Genomic DNA, 24,627 nt, shown 5'->3' on the forward strand with positions numbered 1-24,627 from the left:
AACTATTACTAATGTACAGTCATCATTTCGGAGAGCCTTCCAGTGCTGCAAAAACATAAACAACAGCTTTAACTTGTCAGTGCTGACAATGTGACCATTGCATAAGCAGGAGACCCTCCTTGCTTGACGTGGTATCCAAACTCAATTCATCAGTGTCTAATTAGTGGTCACAACGTTCACTTAAGGCTGATGTATGTGTTTGAGTGTTGCCTGCTTGTATGGTTAGGTAAGTCTCCCAGCAGGTCACAGATCTGGAAGCCACTGAGATCTGCATGCTCACACATTGCTGCTCTGATGCGTAATGGTGGCAGAAATAGAAAGTGGCACACTGTTAGCTGCCAGTGTGTAAATCAATATGTTTAAGTAATTCAAGAATGCTATAAACATTCCAAGGTGAAATACCCTCATGGCTCATTTTTATGGTGCTGTGGCAATCTGCCAGAAGCTGCACCTCCAAGATCTCACTCAAGATTGTGATTTGCACTACAGTCTCCTTTATAATGAATCTGCATAAAGTTTTTAGCTCAGTTAGGAATGAGTGACATGTTTATGTTTTTGAATAGTATTTATTTTAGTGTTAACGTTTTTCTTAACCAAGCATGCATTCATCTGTGCATTCTAGCGGTCAGTGTAATAAGATATTCAGCTGAAGTTTCTCACAGGTGTCATTGTCATCATGTATAGGCTACTTCTCACTTCCCATATAAACTCAGCAAAAAAGAAACATCCCTTTTTCAGGATACTGTATTTTAAAATTAAATCTGTAAAAAACATGCTTTTCAAGCTTGTTCAAAGAACCATAAACAGTTATTGCACCTTCACCTGCAGAACAATCCTTAAAGGGGTTATATGATGCAATTTCAAGTTTTCCTATCTCTTTGGAGTGTTACAAGCTGTTTGTGCATAGTCAAGTCAAGTCACCTTTATTTATATAGCGCTTTTAACAATACAGATTGTGTCAAAGCACTTAACATTATCAAATTGGAGGATAGTGTCAGTAATGTATAAAAATAAGATTAAACACTCAATTTTCAGTTAAGGCATTTCATTATTGAGTTCAGAGATGTCATTGTCTAGATCAGTTTAGTTTAAATAGTGTCTGCTTAATCAAATTGACGATAATCACTAGAAATTAAGTGTCCCCAACTGAGCAAGCCAGAGGCGACAGCGGCAAGGAACCAAAACTCCCTCTGTGACAGAATGGAGAAAAAAAAAACCTTGGGAGAAACCAGGCTTAGTTGTGGGGCCAGTTCTCCTCTGGCCAGGAGATAATTGTTTATTTATTGTTTACTTATTGTTTTAATTATAATTTTAAATGTATTTATTTCTATTTTATATTTAAATATAATTTTGAATATTTAAATATAATTTTGTATTAAATTTCTAACAATAATAGTATTATGTAGTTAGGTATTTTATTATATTTCTAGTTATTTTCTTTTAGTTTTAGTTTTATTGAGGAAGCCGTGGCCTAATGGTTAGAGAGTCAGACTTGTAATCCAAAGGTTGCGGGTTCGAGTCTCGGGCCGGCAGGGATTGTAGGTGGGGGGAGTGAATGTCCAGCGCTCTCTCCACCCTCAATACCACGACTGAGGTGCCCTTGAGCAAGGCACCGAACCCCCAACTGCTCCCCGGGCGCCGCAGCTCCGGGTTTGTGTGTTCACTGCTGTGTGTGTGTGCACTTTGGATGGGTTACATGCAGAGCACAAATTCCTAGTATGGGTCACCATACTTGGTCGTACCACATCACTTTCACTTATTGCATTTAAGTCGAGGTCTTCACTGGGGATATGTCCCCGGGGCTCATCCAGGTGTCCCGGCCTCCGCCGACGATCATCTCCCGGCGCCGATCCACCATCTGATCCGGACACGGACTGGGAAACAGAATAAGAAAGAAACACAGAGTCAGACTGTTTTCTTTGATCTTCCTTAAGCATAAAGGAGCAACTGTATCTAAAGTGCTAGATAAGAGAGAGTCCATAGTTTCTGTTACATCATCAAGTTGTTCTGAGCTATTGGATATGCTGAGGAATTGAGATAAATCAGGAAGATTACTTACAAAGCAGTCTTTTGTGGTAGAGTTGATGGTTCTACCATACTTGTAACAAGGTGTAGAATTTACAGTTTTAGCTATATGGCTTTACACAAGACTAGATAATGATCTGAGATATCATTGCTTTGCTGCAGAATTTCAACACCACTAACAATCAATTGCATGTGACAGTATTAAATCTAGAATATGATTTCGACAATGACTAGGTCCGGAAACGTGTTGTCTAACCCCAATAGAGTTCAGAATGTTTATGAATGCTGATCCTAATGCATCTTTTGCATTATCGACATGGATATTAAAATCGCCAACAATTAAGACTTTATCTGCAGCCAGTACTAACTCAGATAGAAAATCAGCAAATTCTTTAATAAAGTCTGTGTGGTGCCCTGGTGGCCTGTATACAGTAGCCAGTACAAACATCACAGGGGATTTATCACTAACACGTGTTTCTCTAGATAATGTTATACGCAGCACCATAACTTCAAACGAGTTATACTTAAAGCCTGCCCTCTGAGAAATACTGAGAATATTGCTATAAATTGTAGCAACACCTCCCCCTTTAAGGTAAGATCCATAGATAAGATCCCTGAAGTTGCAAAGACTAAAGTCTCAAAACCAAAGAGATATTCTTTATCAAAGTTAAGAGTCTGCCACACCCCCCCTAAAACGCCTCATTCAAACACGCCCCCACATGTCTACGTCACGATGTGGAAATATTTGCGTAATGCCGCTCAAATGTTGACGCAAAGAAAGAAGGCGTGGTTTCAGTAACTGCAGTAGTGTTGATGAAGTCATGTCAGGGAGAAGCTGTGTGTTTCTAGGCGAAAGCAAAAGCACTTTATTTGGTCTTCTGAAAGTAGATGCATTTAGGAATCACTAAGATTACTTAAAACAAAACAGCAACGCATTTTATGGACGACCGTTTCGTGAACCTAGGAGAGGAGGTAATTCTGACTTTGCTATGATAATCTGATGCTTCTGAATCAGCGACTGTAAGTATGTTTTGTTATTATTTGCTTTAAGTATTTGCTATTGACTGTTCAAATGCAGAGTTTAGCGTGTCGTGTGTGTGTGTGTGTGTGAGAGAGAGAGAGAGGCAGGGTCACATCACAGTGGAGTCAGCTGTCTTAATCGCGGCTTGTGTGCAAACACATACGAGCATCATCACTGTGTTTGTCTCTGTTCCCCTCTTGGGCTTGAACTGATGGTAAAACTAAGGACAATATTAACTGTCTTTACATTTATTTTGAAAGCTGAAGCTCGCAATTATGGAAAGGGGCGTTACATTTCCAACGAGTGCTTGCGGTATCCGGCCAATCACAATGCACTGTGCCAGTTGGCCAATCAGAGCAGACTGCACTTGTCGGAAGGAGGGATTTTGTAGAAAACGATAGTGGACCTACAATAATGTAAAGTATTTGAAAAATAATGTGTTTTTTGAACATTAAAGCATGTCAACATATTCAGCCTGGTCTCGTGTTTATACGTAGGTATTAATACGTAACATTTACAAGCACAAAACGTAAATTTTTGTACGTTTTTATTGATGCCAAAACGTACAATTTAGACATATTTCAACGTTTATAACGTACAAATCGATTTTTAAAATCGTATCGTATTTCGTATTTACAAATCGTATTTTTAGCTAAAAAACGTATCTTTTATATCATTAAGATATTCGTATCATGCATTTATAATTTTATCAGTAAGCGATTCAGATTTTTAGACCCCTTAATTATAATAATAATAATAATAATTAATTACATTTATATAGCGCTTTTCTGCTTTTCTAAGCACTCAACCTACCCCCAAACCTAAATCTACCCATTTTTACAATGAATATGCATTTTTATAATTTTATTAACAAGCAATTTAGATTTTAGACCCCAACCTACCCTCAAACCTAAACCTACCCATTTTATAGCAAATATAAAATGATATAAACGCAATTGACCGAAATATGCAGGGAAATAACCATTTTATCAACAATATAGCATTAGAAATGTTTTTATAGTCGCTAATCCCACTCCTACATCTAAACCTAAACATAGCTATATATCTACAGTATAAGAAAAACATGACAATAGAAAAATGCAATTACAATCATTTATTAATTGCAAAAATGTCAAAAGCACTACCAAAAGCCGGTTTGTGTGAGGTGCAGAGCAGAATTGATGTTGTTAATCGCTGAAAATATTATCCAGATTATTTGCTGAGCCTCTCGCTGACTCGCTCTCAATGAATGAACTCATGAAGGCGCGCGCGTGCTCGCATTATTCAAACACACCCCACCAGAAACACTGCATGTCGCAATCTGTGACGAACTTTTCTGTTAACGGTCGCTGGACTCGCTGCTCGGGATGGAGATGAAGATCGCAGAATAAAGGCTTGGATTTGGGTCTGTTCCTCGCAGTTGTATGGATTCTGAAGATCTGGAGCACAGTGCACGAATAACATTGTTTCATTTCGTAATTATGTTGAGGTTTTGCTGTTTTTAATAGCTCTATTGTCAGTCACAGCATGTCAGAGAAAACGCTTTTTGTGGCCCATGGCAAACCGAGTAAACATTACATTACAAGTAAAGGTTAAACGATTTCAAATGTTATTTATTTTAGGGTTTGAATTGAAGTCTTGTTTAACATTATGTAGGCCTATTATTGGAAACCAGCTGGCAACAGAAATCACAACAAAACGAGTAAGTTAAACAATGTAATGATGCAACTGGAAACAATTGATATGACAACTAAAAATAAAATTAATGCCGCAATTTCAATATTCATAAGGATTCATTTTTAGATGTCGTCAATACGTAAGTTTGTACGTTTAAATGCTACAAATACGTAAATATTTGTACGTTTAGATGCTGAAAATACGTCAGTATTGTACGTTATCGTGCCTGTAAAAACGTAAGTTAATGTACGTCTTATAGAACCACATTTTACGTAAAATACATACGAATTATCATGAGATCACGTTGACATATTCTGTTACACCAAATACACAAAATAATGATCTTTAAAAAAAGCATCACATGACCCCTTTAAGACACTAAATACAATTAAGGTCACAGTTATAACTTAAAGAGATGACGTTAAAAGAAAGATGTTAAAGAGGCTTTTCTAAAACACCAGAAGAAAGATGCCAAGGGTCTCTGATCACCTGTGTGAGCTTATATAGGTTACTAGTCATCTTGCTGTGAATCTGGACCATCCATACGGTTTGTGCTGCTTATATCCAGTTTGCTCTCTTCTTTCAAGACAACAGTTCGTTCAACAGAACAGTAGACTGATGAGTTTCTAAAGAAGCGTTTTTCTTGTGACTGGTAATAAATGCAAGTATACTGAAGGCTTTGCAAGACAGTAATTGAAAAAGACACTGTATTGCCTTTCCACACTCCATTAAGCAGCGCCACCATTTGCAACTGTGCTAATAATAAAAAGTTTCCCAAGCAGCAAATCACCACATTAGAAAGAATATATCACAGTTTAGAGTTTACTAACAAAACATTTGTTGAATAATTTGCACGAATTGAGTAATTTAACACATTTAAAGTTTAATTTACTGAAAGTGATGCTGAAAATGACAGAAATTACTATCACGGAAAATAAAAATGTATTAATATATATTTTAATAAAACAAAGACATACAAACCAGTTTTGACTGTATTTTTAAATGTTCAAAATAACTTATTTTTTAAAGAATCATTACTAAATTGTTTTGATAACCTTTCTGAAGGTATTCATTCTTAAAACAATAACAACAACCTGACTTTTGAACGGCATTGTATGCGAGAATGATACATAGCTTTTCAAGAGAGTGTCATTTATGCCAAAAGTTAAGATGTAGCATATTGCACATCTATTTAGAGAACAATGACGAACATATGTGTAACAGTATCTCAGTATGTGCTGAAGTGTTGCACTGGGATGCTTGTTGTCTGCTGATCAGGGTGTATGTGCTCCGAGGGCCAGTTGGCATCATGACCGCGTCTGTCTGATGAGCCAAAGCAGGGCCAGAGATACAAAGTGGCCTGACAGAGATGCTTTAATGATGGTTGTCATGTATTCGGTGCTTTGGCTGAACCCATTGTTGGGATGCTTTGGCTTTGGTCTTGCGTACATGTCATGAGATGATCTGGCAAAGACTTCAATCATCACCAAGTGATGAGATGACTGGCACAGACAGCTCAGCCCCAGCTCTTCAGCAACGGCAGCAGGACATGCCTGTGACACGCAGATGGATGCTCTCCACTGTCACGCTTCAATGAAACTCGCTGCTTATTACTGCAGTATGAGTCATCAGCCCCTCCACACTGAGCTGTCACTTTAAGAAGCAGGTAGAAAGACTTATTTTTCGGTGTTTTTACACTGCTCTAAATAGGCTTGTTTGATCTGAGTTTCATTGTTTCCTCTAAACTAGAGTGCACTACTGCTCCTGACCTGCACAAACAGAAGGAAATATGTACAGATTAAATGTGCAGGAAAAGATATTTCTTGAATGGATAGCATTTCAAGTGGAGTCCATCCACTTGTCCATTTATTTTCTGTATAAATCTGAAGCAGTGAGATTTATTTGTAAGATAATAATAGCATCCTAGAACAGTAAAGGGTTTTTATAGCAGCACTGTAGCGAAAACCAGATTTGCATTTCCTCAAGGAAATGCCAGCACTTGCAAAGCTGTAAAACTCTAGCGCTGAAGGTTTAGGTAAGCATTGTAGGTTTTGGTTTTTCTGTTGAGACTCTGAATCCGAGTGGCTCTGCCATTGTCAGGACTGTACAGGCATTATAAATTGTTAAATATATGCCAAAAGTAAACAGGACCAATCAAAGTTCAGTTAGCACATACACTATCTCTATTCAAAATTATTTTCTTTTTCGTATATTTACTTATTAATTGAAAGAATTGTTTTCATCACTGATGATAATAAGAAATGTTTCTTGAGCAACAAATCAACATATTTGAATGATTTCTGAAGGTTTGTGTGACCCTGAAGACTGCAGCAATCATGCTGAAAATTCAGCTTTGATTCACAAGAATAAATGTGGTTTATGATAAGTGGGAAATGCCCTACACTCTAAAAAATGCTGGGTTAAACACAAGCCAGTGCTGGGTAAAATATGGACGAACCCAGCGAATGGGTTGTTTAGACCCAGCGGTTGGGTTACTGCCCAGAAGGTTGGGTTAAACATTTAACCCAACTGTTGGTTGGAAACAACCCGGCATGTGTTCTGTCCAGTATTTACCCAGCACTGGGTTGTATTTAACCCTGCATTTTTAGAGTGTATGAACAAATGTGGGAAGTGAAACTTCAGCTGAATATCTTCATAAACTGACTGTTAGAATGCATGCTCTGCACAGATAAATGCATCCTTGATGAAGAAAATTATTAGCAACAAATAAATAGCCTACTTTTGCTGATTCCACCCCAAATTTTTGAATGGTAGTGTAATTGGTTACTTTTTAAATGAAACATTTTAGTAGGCGAGTCTAACTAAGTTTATGTAATGAAACTTGGTAAATTGTATGTAATTAAAAATAGGGTCTACCAAACATTGATGAATATTTTAATAAAGAAAACAGCTATTCAGCACTACATAATTGTTTATTTCTTTGTGTATATTTTTGACTGTTAGGAAAGGAAAACTTGAACTTGATGTTGCAGGTGTCTGTTTACATGACATTCATGTGGTAATTATATGCAGATTTTCAGACTGTTTCCCTCTCCAGTTTCACAGCAGCACCTGTCTAGCACTGTGTTCACAGGGGGACAGCGGGAAATAATTTTTAGTGTTACTTCTAAATCATGCATGGCTTGCATCCATATCGACCTCATTGTTCTGTGCACCATCCTGCAGCCGGCCAAGATGTAGGTCACCCAAAACTATTAGCTCTGTGAAATAACACATTAGAAATTTAAGCAAATTTAACCTCTGCTTAAATCGTTCATGACCAAAGTAGAGATGTCTGATTCATTACTGTATTGTTCTTTTGAGTCAGAACATTTCAATGAATTTGTTAGTTCACAAAACTGCTGTGAATGATTCATTCACAAATCTGACTGATCTGTGTCTCAAGTTCATCTCACTGACTCAGTGATCCAGTCACAGCGGTTAACAGCTCACTTGAGGGGAAGACTATCAGTGAATAAAAAAATGTGGTCTTTTTGTCATAGAAAGCTATCAAATGACTAGCACGTGAGTCATATTGACCTTTTTACTTTTATGGTACTTTTGTGGCTGTTTAAAGTTTGAAAGCCTTTGTCCCCATAGGGACTAACTGCATTGAAAAGAATGACAAGTCATTCTCTTTTATTATTCAGTGGAAGAAAGAAAGTCATACAGGTTTGGAACGAGGATGAGTAAATGACGACAGAATTTACATTTTTATGCCTTTAGGGAAAAACATTTACTACTGACAGTGGACAGGGAATGTACAAATGTCTTATGAGCAGCAATTAATAAAGGGAAAATAAATGGATGAAAGTGAAAAAAGCTTCTGCATGAGCCTCCGTGAAACAAAGCACTTGACATCCTGCTTATAAAGGAAGATATGTGCATCCAGCAGATGCTATTTCCTTTGGGCAAACCTCTTCCTTTTGTGACAAATGGAAATGGTTTTAAACTTTAAGCAGTGTTGTAAAGCTACTCCAGCCTCTGGCTAAATAAGTTCAAACAAATTGTGGTTGAAATATGAGGTCAAATAATGGAGATGGTGGGAGTGTTGTTTTCTCTGGCATACTCTGTTTGCCTCACAGAACCTCTGCTAAATTTAACCTGATATCTTTGTCAGCTGACATGTGGATCCAGGCATTACTAATCAGAGCCTCCATAGTTTCTTTGGCGCTTTTCCTTCATACAGTTTTCCCTTGCCTTCTGTCTCTCCCTCCGCCACCTGCTCGCTGTCTTACTCATGTATCGCTCTCTAACTCATCACATTTTTTTTGCGTTTCCTTTCCAACAGCTCATTTCTGATTCAAAAATTGTCACAGACTCCTGAAATAATACTCTGTCTAATATATCTTCTTCTTGGTTGAGCGTCTCTGTTACTTCACAAGGGAAATGGGGAGATAAACAATGCGGCAGTAGAAATTTGTTCAGTTGTGTCAGATTTTAGCTATGCTGCAAAAATGGTAAATTAAATATCTTTAATGCCTCTGCAACTTGCTGACTTTAGACAGATGTCAGATATTTGAATACTTGAACACATGACCACCAATATTTATGGCCAAGTTGCCATAATTTGTATGAGATGGTGAAATCCAGGTTGGGTTGGTCGTACAGAAAAGTACAACCCAACCCCTTACCATGAAAAAACATGTTTTTTAACAATTCAAGTTCATTAGGAGATTTCATCTTACAAATTATTCAAAATTGTGATCAAAATGCTTTCCATTGGCATCTCTTAACAAATTACTGTAACTCGGCCTGCTGAATCACAGTAGAAAGCAAAATGCATACTATGTAGGGTTGCTCGATAAATTGTGTAAAATCATTTTAAATTGTATTTAAATATATTTAAAAACTGAAAATGATATAGCCAACATATATTTAGTTTGTTCTAGGCAAAGAAAGCATTACAACTTTGAAACTGAACAGTAGTGTTTGTTGTTTAACATTACATAAAAAGTAATATCACAAATCTGACAATGCTATTTTAACCTCAATGCAAACAAACAAACCAAAAAAGTTTTAAATACCACCAATTCTTTGCTCAACTTGGTAATATATAGTTATATCAACAGCAAAACCATCCTGGTAAACAAAAACACCTGAAATAGAGTTTACTGCTTTGCCTCCCTCTTATTGTCTTTCCTCAAGTGGCTTGCTTGTGTGACTAGTTCAATATGAGAGCATCGTAATGGGTTGTTGATCGTTGCAACTATGCCTTGGGAACTCGAGCAAACACTTGCACAACCCAAGTAAGATTCACATGCCCGTCTATTCTCTGCTGTCTGCTTTAAACTAAAACTTAGATTTTTCACAACTTTTTGAAGTATTAAAATCATTCAGTTATACAAACTGTTGCAATGTGCAATATTCACTGCCTGTCCAAAACAAAGTTGCACACAGTAATATTTCATTGGACCACCTTTAGCTTTGCTAACATTGTGCTTTTGTTGTGGCATTGTTATGCAATGTCACAACATTTATTTCCATTAAGAGCTATATTAATTATTGGCCGAGATCTTGTATTGACAATGGGAAAGTCGAACCATGCTGTAATGTCGACTCCTGCACATTCTAAAAACTTTCATTGGGGTTAAGGTCAGGACTCTGTGGTGGCCAGTTCATACATAAAAATAGTTCCTCATGCTCACTGAACCACTAATGAATCCAATGAATCTTTACACTGTCATCCCGGACATGTGTACGCCTTCCAAATGAAATTACTTCACTTCATGTAGAAATTACTTACTACAAACTTCCATTAAGGTTAAATGAATTGTTTCAAAACATACAACTCGCCAGAAACATATTAATCACTGCAAAAATGATTAAATCCTAAAATCTTAAGTATTTACTTTTTAAAATCAAAACGGCAAACTTTTGGGCCAGGCAGTGTATTATTCCTATTATTTCAAACACTGAATACAAATACTGTATATAAAAGAAAAAATATGGAAAATTGCACCAAACCTTTGCTTCCTTCAGAAGGGACTTTAGTAGCTTTTGGGAAACCTGTTTGGAACAATCATTACTTTTTTGCAAATCCATTTAGAGCTACTTGTGGCACAAAAATCAGAGTGTTAACTTTTAGTTTTAGTCACTTTTTCTTATTTGTAATTCGCTTTGGATAAAAGCGTCTGCTAAATGACTAAAAGTAAAGTAAGTAAAGTAAAAATTGCACACTTCACCTCTTTAAGAGCCTGGTGTAGTTTCTAACTGCTTTCCTTTGGTAAGGTTCATACTAACTGATAAAGGATCTGCTCTCCACATTGATGGAGTAGGTATGAAATTCTGTGGCTTTCAAAATAAGAACACAGCATGAAATCTTCCACAGCCTCTGTGTTTTCTTCTAGTTTTGTTCAGTTATGCTCCCAGCCTTTTTATTACTGTTGTATACATTTTTGTTAAGCTGTAATAAAAAGGAGACAAAATTAGGATCCGTATTGATGTGTACACTGCCATAATATTCCCACTTTGTTCCAGGTCATCATGCCAAAAGATAGTGTTTATTCTTTCTCACTACCACCACCTGGCATTGTGGGATAACTGTACTTGGCAAATACTCTTAACTGAAAGCCAGTTAAGGAAGAGGGATGAAAGGTCCCTCCAGGGAAATATCTCTCCCCAGTCAAACTCAATTTCTTTAATTAAACCCGTCGTAATTTAAAGCTCATTAATGTTTAAAGGGACCCTGGCGGTGTTGTGTGGGAAGGTGTCAAGTGTTGGGTAGGGGACTCTTCGGTTGGGAGAAGGCGGGATCACTCGGGATACTCTAAGGGTGGGTTTCACAGCTCATGTGGTCCTGCTCTGAAAGCCAAACAGCTGGCAGACACACTCATGATTATTCATTCATCTGCGGGGGGCTCCTAATGGAAAGGGGATAAAAGCTATTTCAAGAATGTGGGGTCAAACATTGTACAGAAATATGAGGTGAACATGACCAGAAAGGAGAAAATGACTTTCCTTATCTTATGATGTCTGTTCTTCTTCTTTAAACAGTTCACAGTTCATTCAGAAATGTAAATTCTGTTATTATTTCCTCAGATGTAATTTTTTATATCCCTGTGGTGATATTTTTAAATGCAAAGTGAAACCTCATTCTTCTATACATTTCCAAAAAAGGCCTGTTCAGACCAAGAATGATAACTATAAAGATAACAATAACTATATTAGTGTCTACACCAAACCACAGTAACATTCTGTTCATTACAAGTACATGCTACAATTCAAATGAATAAGAGGATTAAAATGGCTAAGACAACATGTAAAACCATTAAAACTCAAATATATAGAGATAAAACCATCTTAATATATTGAGCGGTATTAACGTGTTTTTGTGTGACCGTGCCACATGTCTTCTGTGAAGAATGAGGTGTTCTGGTCCAAGAACCTTTTACAATCATGGAACCTTTCCATATGACAAAAGTTTCTTTGTTGAAAAAGGTTCCTTAGATTAAAATGTTCTTCAATAAGGAAAAAGACATTTCTATCATGACAACTCTCAAAAATTTTTAGCATGGATATGGCAATGTTAATGTATTTGGTCTAGATCGATTTGGCGGAATAGATCTGCTATGCTACTGCTACATTGAATTGCTGCTGCTGTTGGTTAATGCTGTTGTTGTAGATTATTGGTGCTGCTGCTGCATAGCAAGTACAGGAACTTGCTACTGCCAATACATATGCCCATGCAGTTCTGTGAGTATTTAAGACACACTGCTGCTGCACAAATAGCGTATAAAATAAACCATAGCAAATCTTTACAGGTGGAGCTGGGGAGGTGGAGGGTTTCAGAGAAAATCTAAAAGCATGCTGCGAACTGCTCTCGTAAATGCTAACCAGCCATTTAAATGTAAAGCAGTAAGCTCATTGGCTGTGTATGCGACATGAACCAATCAACTTGTGTCAAGTAGTTTAACACTGTGAATATCATCAGTTTGCATTATCAACCCATCAACCTGTGCCATCTAGAGTTGAATGACATGCATTGTTTTAAGAACTGTTCACTAATGGCTAGTTTCCAACGAGTGGTATGGGTCAGTACAGTATAGTACGGTACGATTTGGGACCAAACACTCTGAGCCAGCTTGCGTTTCCACTGCCAACAGTATGCTTACTTGATAGGCATGCTGTATGCTGGAAAGTAGTGGTCAACGATAAACCGCGACAATAAGCACAACTCTGCCTCTTTTTGTTAAAAGTTTTAATGAACAATAATAGCCATTATAAAAGTATAAGTACAACGTATGAGAGGCTAATATAAGAGGAAATAAAGACAAAGCAAACAATTCATTCAAACGTATGCTACAAAGTCAGCGCTGTACTACGGTAAAGTTCAAAATAAATATATAAAGTTAAACATAACTTTGTGCTCAGCCAAAACAATATGACCAGGAACAAATAATAGATTCATGAGACCACGAATGCCTGTTAAATATACCCAAAATGACTTGTATCTCAATGTTTCACTACAGAGACATCAGAGCCAGTGGAAATGTCGGAAGGACTAGCCAAGCGTAAGGCTGCTCTAGGCGGATACATGAGCACTGAGTGCCCAGTGATCGCCTGGAGCTCTGAAATCGGCATAGCTGTCACGGATCTGTCTGTTCTCCACCAGTCACGATGCACTCACGCACCTGGTTTCACCTAGCCATTGATTGAGCACACCTGCACGTCATCTGTTCACTCATCAACACGGCTACAAATACACACACTTCACAGCACTCCAGTGTCCGGTCTCGTTACTACCCTACTACGTTATTCGTTCCTATGAAGAGGACTACAATTGCAATCTATTCTCTATGCCTGATACTTACCGTCTTGTCTACTTACCTGCTGTGTTTCATCCCAAGTGTGTCTTCCAGCGATCCCAAGTCTGTCTGCTCCCGAGTTCCATCCTCGTCTGCCGTTTGGGTGAGGTGTGTGTCCAGCTCCTGTTCCTTGTCTCCTGTCAAGAAAAGATATCCAAGTTAACGTTCCTCCAGATCTCCGAAGAATCCAAGAATCACCACTTATCTGTTCTACTCCCTATTGCTCTTAGTCTGTCAATAAATACCTGTTTAATTATCTGCCACTCTGTCCGAGTACTACATCCATAATGATAGCAAATTTTCAAATAGGTGCTATCTTTATAAATAAACCGCAGATTTGAGTTTTAAACAACTACATTCTTGCCTGAAAAACTCTTAAAACTACATTTCATGACACAATAATAGTAATATTTAGAAAATTATGCGGGTTTTGTGATTGTGTGAAAATATAAAATGATAAAATACACTGAACACATTTTTGTGTTTGCGCACTCTGATGTAAATAAGCCCAACACTCATGGACAGCAGAGCGGAACGAGTGAAGGAGAAGCTTTATCCTCTTGTATCACGCAAAAGTGATGATTCTAGTCAACCAATCAACGTTCTGCAGTGAGATTTGCTCCACCCTTTTGGTACCCTTTGCTGTGCTAGGTACCCAATGGAAGGGTACAAAAAAGTGGTACAGTACTGTTTGCTATTTTGGTACCATTCACAACTTCTGACAATGGAAACGGACATAATTGCATACTGTACTGAACCGAACCGCTCGGTGGAAACGAGCCATGAAAGGTTCGTTGGGGAACCAAAATCATTCTTCCCTTATTTCTGGGCTGAACAAAATCCTTTTTCTACTCCTGGACTCTTCTGACATGCTGCTGTAGAAGATTATTTACACACTGTATTATTTACATAATACGTATTGATTGACCACAGAATGTGCCTTGACACAAAAAAGGCCTCTCTTTCTGGACATGCTGTGTTATGCTTCTGATAACTGCCTCCTTGTCCACAGTCTGAAGCTCTCCCATTAGACATCTGCAATTAAGCCAGAAGACAGAGCAGTCTGGACTTTACTGGTCCTCTTCTTATCTCACTGAAGAAAGAGGTCTGTTTAACTGACACATTTCCCCCATTTCCATCTTAATCTGTTGTTCAAATAGCACAGTGCAACGTATGTGCAGAATTCTTTTATACCAAGAGGCTAAGATAAGGCTAAAAAATTAAAATATTATTCTATGTCTTTATACCCTCATAGCGTCCAAATCATGTGTACATTTTTCTCTTGTATAGATATTTTTGGAAACAAACAATGTCTCAGTGATTCTGTCCATACATTGAGTCAGTGGTCCATGGGGAAATGTATTGGGCACCATGGGCAAAACCAGTTTAAAATATCTTGGTTTCCACTGAATAAATAGGGTGAATAAATGATGACATAATTTTCATTTTGGGGTGAGATCCATTTAATTTGTGTTCTACAAAATACACATTTGCTGGCCATAACATTCATGATGAATTCATATTCAAAAAAATGTGGATTATGAGGTTTGGTTAGACAAAACGGTGACTGTGGAAAGTAAATAGCTGTAATTGTGTTTGATTGCAGCTTTACGATAATGGCATGGTTTCATGCCAGTGGTGTGCTAGGGAAGTAACATGTGACTGAAGTGGACCAGAGGCTGTTGCATCAGCAGAGTTTCTGAGGGACTGCAGGGCCAGACTCCCAGAATCCAGAAATAAACAACTTTTTTTTCTTCTTCTTACACTTACAGTGACCAGAAACAGATTCTGAAGATTGTTAGCCTATATCTAATACCACAATTAGCATGCATGCAAGTGACAACAGATACGGGTGCACAAATATGCATTAAATAATGCTTAACTAATCCACAAATAATCATGAGTTAATGTATAACTCATGAAGAACTAAACCATTTATTAACGATTACTGCATCAGCAACTAACGAACATTCGATATGATTCAAAGATTAAGTAACAAATTGTTATCAGTTAAATGTGTCAATGTATTAATTACCTAATAACTTATTTTATTAACTAATGAAGTAAATTCATATGTTAATTACCACATTGGGTCGAAGCCATGCCTTTAAACTTCCAGTTGTCTGCTTTAATTAATCATTAGCTAATGATTTGCTAAGGTATCATTATGACTTTACTTGTTGAGGCACATAACTATTAACTAATTGTTAAGTAATGTCATTGTGGTTATAGATTTTGAATTAGTTAGTTAGTCATGTACCTCAAAAAGTAAAGTCACACCATAATGATACCCATGTAAATCATTAGCTAATGATTAATTAAAGCAGAAAACTAGAAGTTGAAATGCATGCTTAAACCCATTGTGGTAATTAACATATGAATTTACACTATTAGTTAATATATGTCATTAGGGAATTAATACTTTATTACACATTTAACATTTACTCATGATTATCTGTGCATTTGTTAAGCATGAATTAATGCATATTAGTGTCACCGTATTGTAAAGTGTTACCAACATTTTTATAATAAGTTCTGGTGTTGATTTTTGTTATTTTTTTAAGTCAAGATTTTCAGTCTCAATTATGTTGATTAAACTGAGACTAATACTTGATTATTATGTTGTGCTTGGCACAACAGAAGGAGAGCATGAGAAAAAGGAGTTCATGTTTTGTCATTTTTATTTTGTGGTCTGCTATTAAAAAGTCAAGTAAAAAGGAAGCTGCCAGTCTGCTTTTGTCAAATGCATCTGCCCTTTTTTCAATCCTTGAAGTATTGTGTGGATGTCTGAAGAATATAGAGTTGTCCCTCTCCATATCTGCTGTCTTTTTGCCCTTGGTAACCCAAGGCCAGCCGTAACCTTTTTGAACGCTTCAAAACTGAGATTTTGTCCTGCAGTTTTCTGGATGGTTAACACCAGAGGAAATCCTTTATGGCTCGTATGACTCTGTGTTCCTCTGTTGAACACAGGTCCTGCGCTCAGGTCTTTTATCTGGGACTGATTGATGGGGTTTCAGCAGGGCTTGAGTGCTCTCCCAGCTTCACTACAGGAGTCTAATCGGAGGCCATGCCCTGGCCTCAAGCCTCCCTCTGCCTCTTCTGTGACGCATAGGAGTATTTCAGAATCTATTCGTTACTACTGGCCCATGGTAGAGCAATCAGATGTTCCCCGTGGGCCTCCTACATCACAATGAGTGTTGTGGGGTCATATATTTGGGTTTTGTCTGTGTTATTTTTGTTCAGCAATATTTAGTTTAGTCCGAAAAAGAAAATGTTATCGTTTACTCAAAAACACAAAAGGATATTTTTATCTGAATGTCCAAGCTGCTCTTTTCCATACAAAAAAGGAAGGTGATTTATACTACCAAGTTCAAAAGAGAAAAAAAATGTATAGGTCTATACAAGTAATCTAAAGCCATATCATAGCTTTGAGTGAGAAAAATAATTTCAGCTCAAAGTCTTTCTCCTTTTGTAAAAGATCTTCTAAAATTGAATTGTGCACAAGACCCAATAACTTTTGACTTCGTATAATAATGAGCTTTGAAGACCATGATTGAATGCACACAAGCACAAATGACATTTGAAAGCCATATAAAGTACATTGGTGCAAAATGTCTCCTGTGACAATGTGGTCATGACATCCAAAAGCATTGGCAGTCTAAACATGACATGGTCACCAGTATATTAGTATTGTTCTCTGTTGCAGGTGACACATTTTTATTGTGAGTTTTAAAGGGCATATTGTAGGTTAGAGACTCCAGTGAGTCGATGTATAGAAAAATACTGTAGGAACTAGATTTTCTTTAAAATATACTTTAAAATACGCTATTAAGGCTTCTGGAGTCGTTTTTGTGAGAGAATTTTACTTCCGCATCTGAAACGCGCCAAAACTGGAAGTGACGCATCAAAAGGGAGAGCAGTCCATTTAAACCACAGGGAAACAATGGATCGCAATGACAGTTCGGACGCTGAGGAAATTTTAAATGTGTATTTACATTCGTATGACGGACCACAGATAAAATTATGAGCCTGCTATGCAGCCAAGAGAGCAGGACAGGCCAGGATTAGACAGAACAACGGTCAGAGAAGATAAATTGAGTTGATGTGAGGAGAACAGGGCAGGAGTTTGGTGAGAGATCAGTGTTAGCTTACAGATATACACACGTTAGCTAATGTAGTCAGGCAATAGCAATGCTAGTATTGATACTACCAGTAATAGAAACTAATAAGCGTTGATCAGGCGTGTCACACTCGTTAATATCCGACACGTTACGTGATAGTGGTTTCTTATCACCGCAGGAGAGAGAGATAAACACGTTTTTGATTCATAGGTGCTTGTGTGGGAAATGCGAGGAAAGCATAGACCTCTCCAGGCCAGCAGACACATGTTTTAGGGCAGAAATCATTTAAGCTAAATACTTGTATACATGAAATACATTGTTAAAGATTTTAATATTAAAACAGTCTGAATAATTTTGATTCTCAATTACAAGTTAACTCTATTTAGGTCATGACTACCTACCTATAAGTAACACTTTTTGATGCTATTGGTATAACACAATCAATAATGACAGCATAGAGACAAGCTGTCCGCTGGGCCTATGGCGCATGTGTTGTGTCAGCCATTAGAAGATAGTTTACAGAGGAAGGAGGACTTCAATTCAATTCAGTTTTATTTATACAGCACTTAAACATAAATATTATTTCATAGCACTGTTAATACCCAACTCAAAACACAACATTAAACTGTTAATATATATATATATATATATATATATATATATATATGTAGATGTACCAAACATATACTACCAAAAGAAATACCATCTGACCCATTTAAAAACATTTAACAATCTTTCAGTCTGGGTATCATACCAATGTGTTGATAAAGTGTGTTAAATGGTGAAGGCTGTGCTAGATTCACACCAACAGCCTCATCTTGTTGATCCTCTGGAGGGATCTGGAGAGAGGAGCAGGTGTAGTGGACATGATCACATTCACTGCTGACCATGCTTTTCCACTTGGCCTCATCACATCTGTTAAGTTACACACCACGGCGGTGTTTGAAGCAGATGCATTAGTGAAGTCCAGTCTCTTCAGCTGCACTAACGCACCGAGGCCCGGAAGATACCGTCCTATTTCTTGTTAGGAAACCTGTGGACTCGATGTCCTGACAGGCTGGAGTAAAAACACAATAATTTACCATGACAATGATAAATTGAAATAAAAATAACTACCGAGAACACACTGACTCGCGCGCGCTCAAAGCAGAGTGCGGCACACGACTCCCTTACGTGACGTAATGTGACGCGATGTTGAAAAAAAGCGGTTTTTGAGAAATGTCCAGGAAAGCATCACTTTTTTATCTAAATTTGTGCCCTCGTGTCTTGCAAAACATTTTAAAATCCTGCATTAACGGTTCATGTGGTATGTTCGTACAAGGTTAAATATTTATTTGAAAAAAAAATTAACCTGCAATATGCACTTTAAAGCTGTAATCCAGTTCTCACTCACTATGAACGTAACTGCTTGTAATGTAGTAGAATATGATCTGTCATCCACTGGCAGCACAAGAAAGGTTGCTCTCTGTGGTACCAAAGCTAAACTGCATTAACTTGCTTGTCACATTGACTGGCTGGCCTGAACCCAGTGTTTGCCTCTAAAACCCAAACATTTTTTAAGTTCGTCAGAGGCTTAGTATTTGTTGATGGACCTGCTGATATAATAAAGGCTCAGTAGGGCAGAAAAATGACAAAGTCACCATGAGAGCATCTTCTTCGTCCAGGAGCGGAGTAGAAACTCATGCCAAACTGCAATATCCTGAGAAACCTACCTGGATCCTGCACTTGTCATCACCATTTGAATCCAGAGCCTTTCAGAAACTAAACCTTTCCAGTTGTACACCATAAATAAGCTTTTTGTGCTGGAAAACAACTAATGGTACTTTGGTATTATATATGTACTTCAAAAGCACTAATATGCAGCAACAATTAGTTATGTTTTCTGTATAAATTGATGAAAATCACTCCTGTACAGTATTATTAAAGAACTTAACCCTAAGCAATAAAAGTTATGTCGTCCCTAATGTTGAAGCAGGCACTGATCATATCAAGATACATATTTGAAATGTCCTTTACAAACATATTCTTCTTGATTTTATGTGGACAGACAAATCAGGTCAAAGGCCATGTGAATAACTGAACACACAAGCCTTACAGCCACCCTGGAAAGTCCCCGAAGATAAATACGGGAAGAATCTGAACAATGTCGAATGAGAAAATGGAATGCTATGCATGTCAATGCAGTCTCTTTGTCCTGAGTTTGAACTCTGTACTTGAGGAGGAACTTGCTGTCCAGAATTAATGCCATCTCTGCCTCATTTTGCTGTTTAAGAACTGAGAGAATGGACCTTTTCCAAACAGACACATCAAGGCAACTACAAATACGTCTCACCTTACTTTCTTCTTGTTATGGTTTCATGTATCAGTACTTGCATTCTTGACAAATTTAAGGTAACTAGAGTGTGTATTTCAGTAATGCTCCCCTGATTAATCATTCACTAAAACATTCAGTGAAGATAGTGTGTGGCTAGTGCATGTAGTTTCATATCTATAAATCGCTTTAAATCCAGCCCATACTTTTTCAAAATAAACCCTCATCTGATTTTATATTTCTATCTGGGTGACTTTCATAGTGAGTAGTTAGGAATGACAAAGCATGTTGTTACATTTACTTTCACAGTGCTGTGAGTACTTTGTGAAAAACTCCCAGTGAAATGAGGTGTGTAACATGCCAATACACTGCAGAAACAATGTATTAGACTTGTAAATGAGTCTGGACGGGTGCCTGAAAGAAACAGTACTGGCCTGTCTTAGGGGAAAAAAGGCTATTTTGGAATATTATATGTACTGTAAGTTTAAAAAAAAGAAAAATGTACATGAAGCAGTATGCAGTACGCAGTGTTGGAAAGTAACTAGTTACATGTAACTATATGTAATTTAATTGCAAAATAAATGTAATTCAGTAACAGTTACTGAGAAAAAAAATGTGTAATTAATTTACAGTTATAAAAATGTTAACGATTACAAAGGGGTTACATCTGAATTTTTTTCACACACACTTACAGATTTAATTGATTTCTTTCATAAATTGCAATGACTGCTCTAATATACAGTCATGGCCAAAAATATCGGCACCCTTGGTAAATATAATCAAATTAGGCAAAATTATATTAATCTGCATTTTTAATCCTTTTGATATTTTATTTAAAAAAATCAGAAAAATCTCATCTTTCATTGGATAATAAGAATTTAAAATGGGGGCAAATATCATTATGAAATAAATGTTTTTCTCAAATACACATTGGACACAATTATTGGCACCCTTAGAAATTCTTATGAGTAAAATATCTCTGAAGTATATTCCCATTCATATTCACAATTCTGAGCACTCCAGGGTGATTATGAACATGAAATTATCCAGCCATGGCTTCCTGTTTCACAGAAATATAAATAGGAGGAAAAACAAAGCCTAAATTCCCTTAATCATCCATCACAATGAGAAAAAACAAAGAATATATTTCTGATGTGCAGCAAAAGATAATTGAGCTTCACAAATTAGTGAAGTGGCTTTAAGAAAAGAGCTAGAGCAGCATAAATTCCCATTTCCACCATCAGGGCAATAACTAAGAATTTCCAATAAACAGAAAATGTTACGAAACTACCTGGAAGAGGACGTGTGTCTATATCGTCCTAATGCACGGTGAGGAGGAGAGTTTGAGTGGCTAAAGACTCTCCAAGGACCACAGCTGGAGAATTGCAGAAAATAGTTGAGTCTCGGGGTCAGAAAACCCTAAAAAAAATTTGTCAAACAGCAACTAGGGTAAACGTACCTATTAAGCTCACCAAAATCTACATCGAGACATTTTTAGTGCACAAGATATTGGTTTCAGTACAAAAAGTTATGTTAAAATAAAATAATATCTCACAATTTTTTTTTATTTTATTTTAGATGACAAGCATTTCAATTAAGATATACATCATACAATTAAAAAAGTCTGGTTGTGCTTAATGGGTAAATTTTTGAAGGTACAAAGTAAATCACAAAAAAACAGAACACTAAAATCAAGCAACAAGGCATTCAAGTCAATCAGTTATATATTCATAGTGAAGTGTCATCTAAGCACATTGCATCTATACTAGTCCACGTTCAGCTAAGTAACACATTCACAAATCAAATAAAACAAACCAATAAAACATATAATTCATGGGGATGAACACAGAAACTAGCCTCATTATGAAACCTCTTTTTAAATGGATGTCAACTTCTCTATAGTCTCTTAAGGCTGGAGAATACTACACGATTTTTCCCCTGATTTTCCACAGATGTACAGTCTGGAAAAGTTGATGCTAGTTGCCAAAGATCAGAGCCAGTCTGCACATTTGAGTTGACAGAATCCATAGAAAATCAATTACCTTAACTTAAAGTGACAACCATCAGTTAATATTTAAAGTCTGTTTATGAAGTATTTACAATGTGGAAGAGCTTAAAGAGAGCACACTGAGCTTAATTGGAGCAGCAACAATTTTTTATATATTTCATGTAATATTTATTAAAATGACAGGATTTTTCCTAAATAAATAGTCTAGGTCATGTATTACGTTGATACATATTTTAATATGAACAACTATTATTAACAATATCTATGAAATGATACTTTTTCTTATTGATGCCACACTGAAGCGGTGCGATTTTCATAGTAGTGTACCCTTTAAGCTCACCTTACAATAATATAAAATCTTTCAAAATTACAGCACTGTAAAACCACACTGTAAAAAACAAATTCTGTAGTTTTTACAAAATAATTTTGGCAGCTCTGGTTACCAGAATAATTTTGTAAAAAATACAGAAAACACATTTACAGAACAAAACTGTAGAATTTACACAGGGAAATTTGAATGTAAACCACTAAATTCAACAACACACACTGCTATTAAAATCTGTTTTGTACCTTTAAAATACTGACAACCACCATAATAATGCAGGTGGTAAAAGAGAAAGCCACATGAAGAATCAAAGCTCATCACAGGCAGCTTCACCACAAGCAGAAGTATATACTAATATATAGAAGGTGCATAGAGTCATTTATGCAAACACAAAACACCATCATGGTAGCACACATGATACTTAAATAATGCAATAAACTTTCATTAAACAACAGAAGATGTAACATAAAGCCCAAATGTACATAACTTATAACAAAAACTATTAAAAAACATGATTATTTCAACAAAATACTTTCAAATGTGGAGTGTCACGCAGGAAATTCTGGGAATATCAGTTTACAGTTTTTGACTAAATTATACATTGATTTGTTATTTTTACTTATAAAAACTGTACAATTAACAGCATTTTACTGTAAAATTACATGAAATGTATGGTTAGATTTTTTACAGTTTTCCCTGCATATAGTACAGGAACTCACTGTTAACATATTAACAGGTTTTTCAGTAGCGTTTCTTCAAAATGTTACAGTATTTATTTTTTACAGTGCACAGGCACAGAAATAAACTGTCAGTGTATAATATTATGGATGTAAAAGTACAAGCCAGTAATGCCTGTGAAGTAATATGTTAGCGTAGCACACAATCTTATACAGCTAGTCAGCTAACGGTGCTCTGTAGCATCAGCGCTGTGTTGCTAAAACTATCTTTTGGATCTAACTGTAATTATTTCCCACATCCAAGTTCCAGGTTATAATATGCAAAAGTCTGAACCCAAAATAAAAGGCTTAAACATCTAAAAAAAAATAATGCACATTTAAGGGGCTCCTCATTTGGTGAAAGTTTTTAGACATCTTTTAAAATGGCTGGCAGACAGAGTGAACACATGGAGACTCATATCTCAGTGTGCAATGATCTGATTGACTTGGAATTATAGGAGGTTTATAGTAACAAACATATCAATTAGTTAAGACATCAAGTAGGATAGTACATTATTTTTTCTTTTTAAAATCTGATCTCAAAAATGGAACTGAGCTTAATAGGTACGTTTACCCTACATCATCACATGTTGTTTGGGAGGGTTTCAAGAAAAATTCTCCTCACTCATCCAAAAACAAACTCCAGCATATTCAGTTATCAGACACGACTGGAACTTCAAATGGGACTGGCTTCTATGGTCAGATGAAATAAAAAAATGAGCTTTTTAGCAGCAAACACTCAAGATGGGTTTGGTGAACACACGGATAAAAAGTACCCCATGTGTACAATGATAATATACTGCTGTATTTTTGATGTTGTGGGACAATATTTCTGCTGGAGGTCCTGGACATCTTGTTTAGACACATGGATCATGGATTCTATCAAATACCAACAGATAAAAAATCAACAAGTGATTGACTCTGTTAGAAATCTTATAATGGGCCATGTTTGGATCTTCCAACCAGACAATACTCCAAACACAGACCTCAAAAACAACACAAAAATGGGTCACTGGGCACAAAACCAAGCTTCTGCTATGGCCATTCCCATCCTCTGATCTGAACCCTGTAGAAAATGAGTGAGGTGAACTGAAGAGAAGAAGCACCGTCATGGAGCTGTGAATCTGAAGGATCTGGAGTGATTCTGGATGAAGGAATGGTCTCTGATCTCTTGTCAGGTGTTCTCTAACCTCATCAGACATTATAGGAGAAAATTTAGAGCTGTTATTTTGGCAAATGGAGGTTTCAAAAAGTATTGAATAAAAGGGTGCTGTTAATTGTGGCCAATGTGTAATAGAGAAAAACATTTATTTCATAATGATTACCCCCCCCCCCCCCGTTTAAAATTCTTATTCTCCAATGAAAGGTTAGATTTTTGTGAATTTTTAAAATAAAAGATCAAAAGGATTAACAATGCAGATTAATTTTCACAGCCCTCTTTGTTCATATTTATCAAGGGTGCCGATATTTTTGGCCATGACTGTATGAGGCACCAATGTTTCAGGAGTTTAGTACACAGAATAGGACATATGCTTATTTGGTAACTGTTTTATTTCGTATTTGGGTTGTTGTTTATGCTTTTTAGGGGAAGTCGTGGCCTAATGGTTAGAGAGTCG

General features: G+C 36.7%; 1 protein-coding gene across 1 annotated transcript in view; it reads left to right on the plus strand.

Moving 5' to 3' along the window:
* Positions 1-24,627, plus strand: part of LOC306869044 (vascular cell adhesion protein 1-like) — a 709,597-nt gene that overhangs the window by 358,146 nt on the left and 326,824 nt on the right. The gene's annotated exons all lie outside the window — the stretch shown is intronic.

Source organism: Barbus barbus, assembly GCF_936440315.1.
Source record: "Barbus barbus genome assembly, chromosome: 4".
Taxonomy (NCBI): Eukaryota; Metazoa; Chordata; class Actinopteri; order Cypriniformes; family Cyprinidae; genus Barbus; species Barbus barbus.